The sequence below is a fragment of the Lycium barbarum genome, chromosome 3, assembly GCF_019175385.1.
Source record: "Lycium barbarum isolate Lr01 chromosome 3, ASM1917538v2, whole genome shotgun sequence".
Taxonomy (NCBI): domain Eukaryota; kingdom Viridiplantae; phylum Streptophyta; class Magnoliopsida; order Solanales; family Solanaceae; genus Lycium; species Lycium barbarum.
The window spans coordinates 135,060,887-135,069,239 of NC_083339.1; the positions used below are offsets into that span (position 1 = coordinate 135,060,887).

General features: G+C 39.6%; 1 long non-coding RNA gene across 1 annotated transcript; it reads left to right on the top strand.

The window, feature by feature from the left end:
* The first annotated feature begins 4,353 nt into the window (after positions 1 to 4,353).
* On the top strand, positions 4,354 to 7,541 carry LOC132634235 (uncharacterized). Its single transcript, XR_009580085.1, has 3 exons — positions 4,354 to 4,977; positions 6,181 to 6,231; positions 7,324 to 7,541. It is a non-coding gene; the product is annotated as an uncharacterized LOC132634235 (long non-coding RNA).
* The last annotated feature ends 812 nt before the right edge of the window (positions 7,542 to 8,353 follow it).

An 8,353-nucleotide genomic window follows, 5' to 3' on the forward strand; every position in this document is an offset into this window, starting at 1 on the left:
TACATACGAACTGCGCTGACCTGATTCCCATGGGGGATACGTAGGCAGCCCACATAGGGTTCGGTTGCATTTAGAACAAAGATCAAAAGATTTTGCATACATACGAACTGCGCTGACCTGATTCCCATGGGGGATACTTAGGCAGCCCACATAGGGTTTGGTTGCATTTAGAACAAAAAATCCAAAATACCTTATGCATATGAACTACGTTCCGACCTGATTCCCATGGTGGGATACGTAGGCAGCCCACATAGGGTTCGGTTGCATTTAGAACAAAAATCAAAAGATTTTGCATGTGTACGAACTACGTTCTGACCTGATTCTCATGGTGAGATACGTAGGCAGCCCACATAGGGTTCGGTTGCGCTATAACAGGAAATCCAAAAATCCTTACACAAAGAAAACCACACAGGGCTTGATTCCCTTGGCGGGATTCGTAGACTATTAATATACAGATCCGTCACACTTAGATAAAAATCCAACAAATCTTTTACCATTTATATAACAGAACTACGCTGACCTGATTCCCATGGCAGGATACGTAGGCAATCCAGATCGGGTTCAGTCCCTAATTAGAAAATTTTAAACCATTCTTATATACTTTACGAACTACGTTCTGACCCGATTCCCTGGAAGTATACGTAGGCAACCTATATAAGGTTCGGTCACACCAAAACATAAGTTTAGCATACCCTTTTGAACCCAAAACTGGGGCATATTTTGAAAAGATATAGACGAAAGAACGGTTGGACATCGACAATATTTAGGCTATCAGACAGGAAGTATTATAGACCAATTACTTTAGAAAGTGTCACAATCCGAAGTTGGCAGAATATTTTACAACTTACATATATATACATTTACATATATATCTTTCCTTACATACATACATTCACATATACATATTTCACAACTTATATACGTATAGTTACATTTCCTTATACATATACTTACATACCTACCTTTCAAATGAAATATTTTCTTGCAATCATTTTCACTACTGGTCATCTACCGTGGTTTGTACGGAGATCACAAGATCCAAACAAACAAGACAAATGGAGCGCCAACAACGTCAAGATTCGAGTCGACACGAATCAACTTCCCCCTCCCAAACTAAGAATTTTTCTTTGAGTGCAGGAACCCAAAACCGCGAGATCAACAGTCAAGTCTATCAATCATGGCAGAAAAGCATCCTTTGGCTCATTGTGGCCTCGCCTCAAAAGCCATACGACTTTACTTCCAACCTTATCTTTTAATTTATTTATTTTTATCACAATAATTTTATGACTTTATATACCTGTTTTTGTAGGTTGACGAGATTGAAGGCGAATCAAATCAGGATTACGTGTCTTGAATTTGGCCTGTCGCGATACCATCAACATCATAAGCCAGACGGCTATTCCACCACTTTACTCCATAATTTATCAATTATTTTATCATATACTTTACCAGCTTTAACCATTTTACTCTGAACTTTGCAGGAATCATTGTTAAGTTTCCGAAGATAGCTGGAGGCATCTCCCAAGACAGCTGGAGGCATCAATATCACACCCCGAGGATAACTATACATTTTTAGGCTCGTCCGCCTTTAATAGGACATCATTTCTTCAAAAGCATCGCACTGCATATGCACTACACCCGCATTGCATTATTATTTTCAAATGCCCTGCAAAGGGACAACATCATTGTTCGCAAACACACAGCATTTAGGATAGTCCGCCTTTAATAGGACACTTTAGGCTCGTCCGCCTTTAATAGGACACTTTAGGCTCGGCCGCCTTTAATAGGACACTTTAGGCTCGGCCGCCTTTAATAGGACACTTTAGGATCGTCCGCCTTTAATAGGACACTTTAGGCTCGTCCGCCTTTAGTAGGACACTTTAGGCTCGTCCGCCTTTAATAGGACACTTTAGGCTCGTCCGCCTTTAATAGGACACTTTAGGCTCGTCCGCCTTTAATAGGATATCATTTCTTTAAATGCCTCACACGGCATATGCATCATGTCCTCGAAAACAACCGGAGACATACTTGGGTTCGTCCACCCTAAAATAGGACATATCGGGTTCATCCACCCTAAAATAGGATACTTGGGTTCGTCCACCCTAAAATAGGACATATTGGGTCATTCTACCCTAAAATAAGAATTCACATATTTATCTTGAATTTTACAAGATTGGTGTCGAGTCTCTGAAGACAACCGGGGGCATCATTCGGCTATACAGTCTCATATGCATAAGCCAGACGGCTACACTATGACTCTACTCTCTACCTTATCATTCATTTTACCAATTCTAACGATTTTACCTTGAACTTTACAGGAGACATCACATGGCTACACAGCCTCACCCGCATAAGCCAAACGGCTACATCATTTATTATCAAATCCCCGAAGACAACCGGAGATATATCATCAAGTCCCCGAAGACAACCGGAGACATATCATCGAGTCCCCAAAGACAACCGGAGACATCGCATGGCCACACGGCCTCACCTGCATAAGCCAAACGGCTATACACCCATTTCACTTCTTACTTCATTTCTTTATTTCATCATCTACTTTATCTACTTTCACAATTTTACCTTAAAATTTCGCAGATATCATTTATCATTGAGTCCCGGAAGACAGCCGGAGGCCTTACTACTATCTTCTTCAACTGCAACTAAAGATATTATCACATCTTCAGCATACGCATCACGCATTCATTCAAGTCCCTGAAGACAACCAGAGACAACATTGGCCACACGGCTTCATCTTCATTCCCGCACTCATATTTACTATCATTTTACACTCTTTATAATTTCAACTTTATTACTAACTTTGACATGAATTTCAGTTTTGGCAGAAAGTACAACCTGCAGAGGCGCGACACAACGTGGAACTTTATCTTACGCAGTGAACTGGGGCAAATTTGCTGAAGAGGATTACCAAACTCACAAGCAAAGGTCACGAATCTACTCTCGAACTCAATTCCGCCTATGTCCACAAACACGTGATACATAGGTCAATTTCTCTTTCATATTCCCCACCAAAACTGTATTTCAATCAACTCTTTCTACAATCTCATATTCCTTTCTACACCCCCAGTGTATCCATAACTCAACACTGGGGCATCTTTGAAGAATACGCATCGTGTCTAGTAGAGTCCTACTTATGGGTGTGTTGTGCACCACATTTATAATTAGGAGGCTATAAACATATGTTCCCTTCTCGTCACCTGTCCACAATCCTCTCAAGATTATGAATCCGCAAAAAACTTTCGAACTACACATGGCCTGATTCCCGCGCAGCCGCAGCCCTAGATACGTAGGCAACTCGAAACTGAGATTCAGCCATAATTTTCCATAATTCCTTCGGACCTCATCATATTTTCCATCAATTTTCCTAAACCGTACTTTCTTACAAACTCAAATGTCAGTCCAAACAAAATTGGCTACTACGTCAACTTCTTCGCCCGAAGATTCTTACATCATCTCCCGTCGAAGAGGGGCATCTGTTGACACCCAATTTTGTCCCTCCTTTATTTCATTTTTTTTATTCACTCGGGCGTTCTAAATTCATTGACGAGCTAAACACTTTATTTTTTACAATATTTTATTGCTACTACTATTAATATCGCTACTTTTATTTTTAACATTACAATTATTACTTTACTATAAATTTTAGATGATTCGTCATCATTTCTTTTTTTTTGGATTTTGGATTCGTTAAATTAATTACAAGACAACACTTTGCAAAATATTTATTTTTTACAAATTAATTATTTATTGTCTTTACATAATATATATTACATACCAGTTATTAAATTAGAAGCCCCAAAAAATAATTAAATAGCGGAGGAAGGAAAAACAATTTATAGCCAAATTCATGGCCCAAAATACCAATACAATATTATTTTCCTACCCAAATAAACAACCCACATTTTCAGCCCAATTAAAATACCCAACAGACCAGCCCAATCCCCATTACCCGTGACCCGACCCGGTCCACTATAATCCCTAAATCCCTAATCATTTCCCTTTCTTTCCTTTTTTTCGTTTCTTTTCCCCTTTTCCGCCTCCCACTCTCCTCTCCCATCTCACTCCGCTCCCTTTCACCGCCGCTCCCCTCTCCCACCATTTCCGCTCCTCCCACGCTCCTCGTCCCCACCTCGCCGACGACCCCATCACCGTTCCCCACACCACTACCCCACTCCGCTCCTCTCGACCCTACCTCTTTCCTCTTTCCGCCGCTACCCCACTTTCGCGCCTCCTCACCCCCACACCACGCTCTGTCCCCCACTCGCTACACCCCGCTCCTCTTCTTCTTCCATCTAAAACCCTAATCACAATCCTATATGTTACATCCCGTATTTTTGAACGTCGGATTAATTGTAAGTTGAGGTGGGGCCCACACGTCAAGATTTTTTTTGGGACATGTGACAAATTATATGAATCACATATGTGAAGTTAAACACAACTCAAGAAGGACCCTTGGGCCAAATCAAAGTGGAAGTCCTCCAAACGAATATTTTTAAGAAAACGTTTTCGGGTAACCTGACTTTGGGGGGCAAAAACGATATTATAAGTTTGGAATTTGGAAAAGTACCAAGAAATAGAAGTTGTAGATAATTGAATTAGCTTTCCATCCATAGGTCGTGGGTTCCCAGGTGACGTCGGTACAAGGAGATATGGACGTTTTAAGGCAGAAAGGTCAGTGGGCTAGGCCCAATCCGAGCCCAACCGGGTTAGGCCCATTACCCATGTCCTTATAAGTGCCAATTTCGGCCTTCTTCATCATTTTAACACCAGGAACAACCAGAAAATTCTGGAAAGAGAGAGAGGAGCTTTGGAGAAAAAAAAAAAAACAATTTTGACCAAAATCCGAGCCCCGAATCCCGAAGCCCATGAAGGGTAAAGTGTTGTACGCTACGTTGTCTTCAATTTGAGCTAAAAATCAACCAAAGAGGAGAGTGATGACGTGGTGGCTGCCTACTTAAGGTAATATGTAGGTTCTTTTTCATTGCTAACAAGTTTATTTAAAGTTTTAACGGATTAGAACGGGAAAAATAGCGATATAAATTCGTCAGTTGGTATTGTGAATTATGGAATGAGATTTGAAGAGAATTTTGGATGAAAATAAATGTAGTTAACTTGTAGAATGTGGAGGATGTTGCTATTGATGTTGTTAGTATTAATTTCGACTTCATTACGGAAATAAAAATTATGAAATAGCTATATGTGAATTGTTATGTTGGTTGGTGAATTTAGAAGGATGCTAGTCCATATTATCATGGAAATTGGTTGTAGGAAATTATGTCATTTTAATGTGATTTTATGACATTATGGAAAGGAAGTTAATAAAGTGTGGATTATTGTTGTTGGATATGAATTTGTAAGTAGAAAATGTGTTGTGATGGTTTTGCTGCATATGTAGGAATGTTGGGTGGAATTGATGGAATTGTTTAAATCCTTGGGTATTGATTGGAGTGTTATTGAATTATGTTTGAATAACCTTGAGTTAGTGAATGAATATGAGAATGGTGATATTAGCTTGATATTGTGAAGTTGAAATGGAAATGAATTAATTTTGTTTAATATGTTAGTTGTGTTGTTGAGATCCTTATAAGGCAAATGAAGGTTAAATGGTTTAAGTTGGCATTGAAATGGAATGTAGAAGGTTATGTCATTTTAGAATGATTTTATGATATTATGGAAATGAAGTTGTTAAGGTGCAAATCATGATTATTGTTGATGAACTTGGAAGACGGAAACATGTTATGAATAAGTATGCTAAAGATTAGAAGCTTTGGGTGAATTATGACTTTGGTGGAAAGTTTGTATATTTTGTATACCTTATGAATATTTTTGTGGAAATGATATGAAATGCTTCTAAATTATATTGTGATGATCTAGATTAATGATGAATGTGAAACCATTGAGATTGGTTTGGAAATTGAAGTTGAAATGAAGGTTATGACATTATGTTGGAAAGATGGCAAGTTAAGTTATATTGTGTTTATAGTGATTGTTGTTGTTGTTGATGTTGCTGTTGGGTTGTTGTTGATTGTTTTGGCCGAGTTGAATTCTCGGGGATGTTATATGTATAGGGGAAGTGCTGCCGAAATTTCGGTAGACAAATATAAAGTTAAGTGAATTCTTAAAGTCTTGTAATTCCTAATTGGTAACTTTGACCATTTGTAGATTCGGAGTGAAACGGGATTTGAGTTTTGGCGAACGTAAGACGCATATAAGGTATGTAAAGCTATCCCGATTCTTCTCTTGGCATGTCCTAGATGTACTAGGCTTGGATTTACGCCTCGGGGAATATTCTGTCCATCGGAATCCGCGTTTGAAATCGTCGCTTTTTCATTCAATAGAATTGAATTCCTTAAGTATGCTTTGATGAAAAATTATGAAAAAATTTCCCAAATTGCTTAGGAAGTTATGGAATGTCCTAGAACCTTTGTAGGTGACCCCATAAGCTTAAAAATACGTAATTTGAGCCCACCGCTTCATTGGTTCCGAGGTGGGCCCACTATTTCCAATTTTACCCCTTATGTGTCTATGACTTGTCTTCGAGCGTTTTCGTTAGAGATACTCTAACTACTCCTTTATCTACTAAATAAAAACTATTTTAAATATTTCATTAAGTCTTATAAATTGTTTTGAATCTTGAAAATGATCTCGGATAGATTATGCCTCCGTAACCCGTTATGACATCTAAATTTACTTACTATGTTTCCGTCCGATTTCATTGATTTGATTTGACATTCGATATGCCTCATTGAGTCTCTGGAAATATATATATATATATATATATATATGGTATTTTTAGTGCATTTAGTTTCTCACTACTCCGTTCGTGGATGCCTCAATGTTTCCCCCACTGAGCCCGGGCCAGGATATGTTGTCAAGCGTAATCCTTTGCATTGTTCGCCGTGCCTCGATGTGAGGGGGCAGGTATATGCGTACATGGGTTTGTGGAGTATGCTGTGCCATGTACGCTTGTTCTGATATGATTTGATATGGCCATCTGATATGACATATTATGTTACGGGGTTATGCCCCTGTTCTGATTCTTCTGTGTTGTGGCACCAGCGTCGGGAGGGTGGCCACGTTCTGTCTGCCGAGTCCCTTGGCAGGGGCCGGATTTGATGTGACATATGTTTCTGTACACACTCTGCATGTTTTGAAAATATGTATCTGATACTTTGGGTTTTCTATTTACTTTCTGTACGTTCTGTACCAGTTATGATTTTGTTTCTGTAATTCAGGCTTTGCATATTCAGTACATATTTCGTACTGACCCCCTTTCTTCGGGGGCTGCGTTTTCATGCCGCGCAGGTACCGACGACAGGTTTGCTGAGCCGTCCGCTTAGGATCTTATTCTCCTATTTTGGAGCGCTCTCTTATCCAGAGCCCATCTTTTGGTATAGTCTGTCACTACTGTATATATATATATATATTCTCGTTCATGGGTATGGCGGGGCCCTGTCCCGTCATATGATTCTGTCGGTCTGTTTAGAGGTCTGTGGACATGTTTGTGGGTTAGGGTCTTTCTGTATGGATGTATGTACATGTCGTTTGGGCGATCCCATACGCCGAGGCGGCCGGTCCGCGTATGTTTATATATTGCTTGGTTAGCCCTGTGTGGCTTTTGTTGGTATTTTCTGCGTGCAGGGTATATTGGATAGTCCGTAAAACAAAGGAAACTCTGTCGAAATTTTTCTGGAAATTACCTAAATTTGAAATAAAGCCTTGTCGGCTTCCGCCATATACTAGAATGAGTTGATAGAATTTGAGATAATATTTGATAGATGGGTTCGGGTGCCCCGATCGGGCACTAGTCACGGCCGACGGGGTTGGGTCGTGACACTATAAAAGGGGGGGGGGGATTTTTCGGTATTTGGAGGGGGATTTTTCGGATTTTGAGAATTGTTTCAGTACTTTTGAGAGATTCATACCATTTCCCACACTTGATTTTTTTTCTTCCCGGTGAACTGTAGCCGTGGGGGGATACTCTATTTCCATTTCTTCGTTTTGAAACTTTAATTACTCTAATCGAGTTCGGGTTCGTTCGAGTTCGAGCATAGATTCGAGACGTCCGACGCCTCACTTCACTGCACCACGAACAGGTACAATCTGATGCTATTTAGGTTTTTCGTCTTGTGAAATTCTGTTAATCGAAGTGCTGTTAGTTGAAATCCTGTTCTTATTGGATATTTGTTGGTTCATTAGCTATTAGGTGTGATTTATCACGAATCTTGATTAGCTGGGGGTCTGTTTGGTTAATCTAGATTAATCAACACATTCTAGGCTCGGATTATGCTATTTTGATTTTTTGTTTGAGTGCAAGCTAATTTGGTCGGAATCT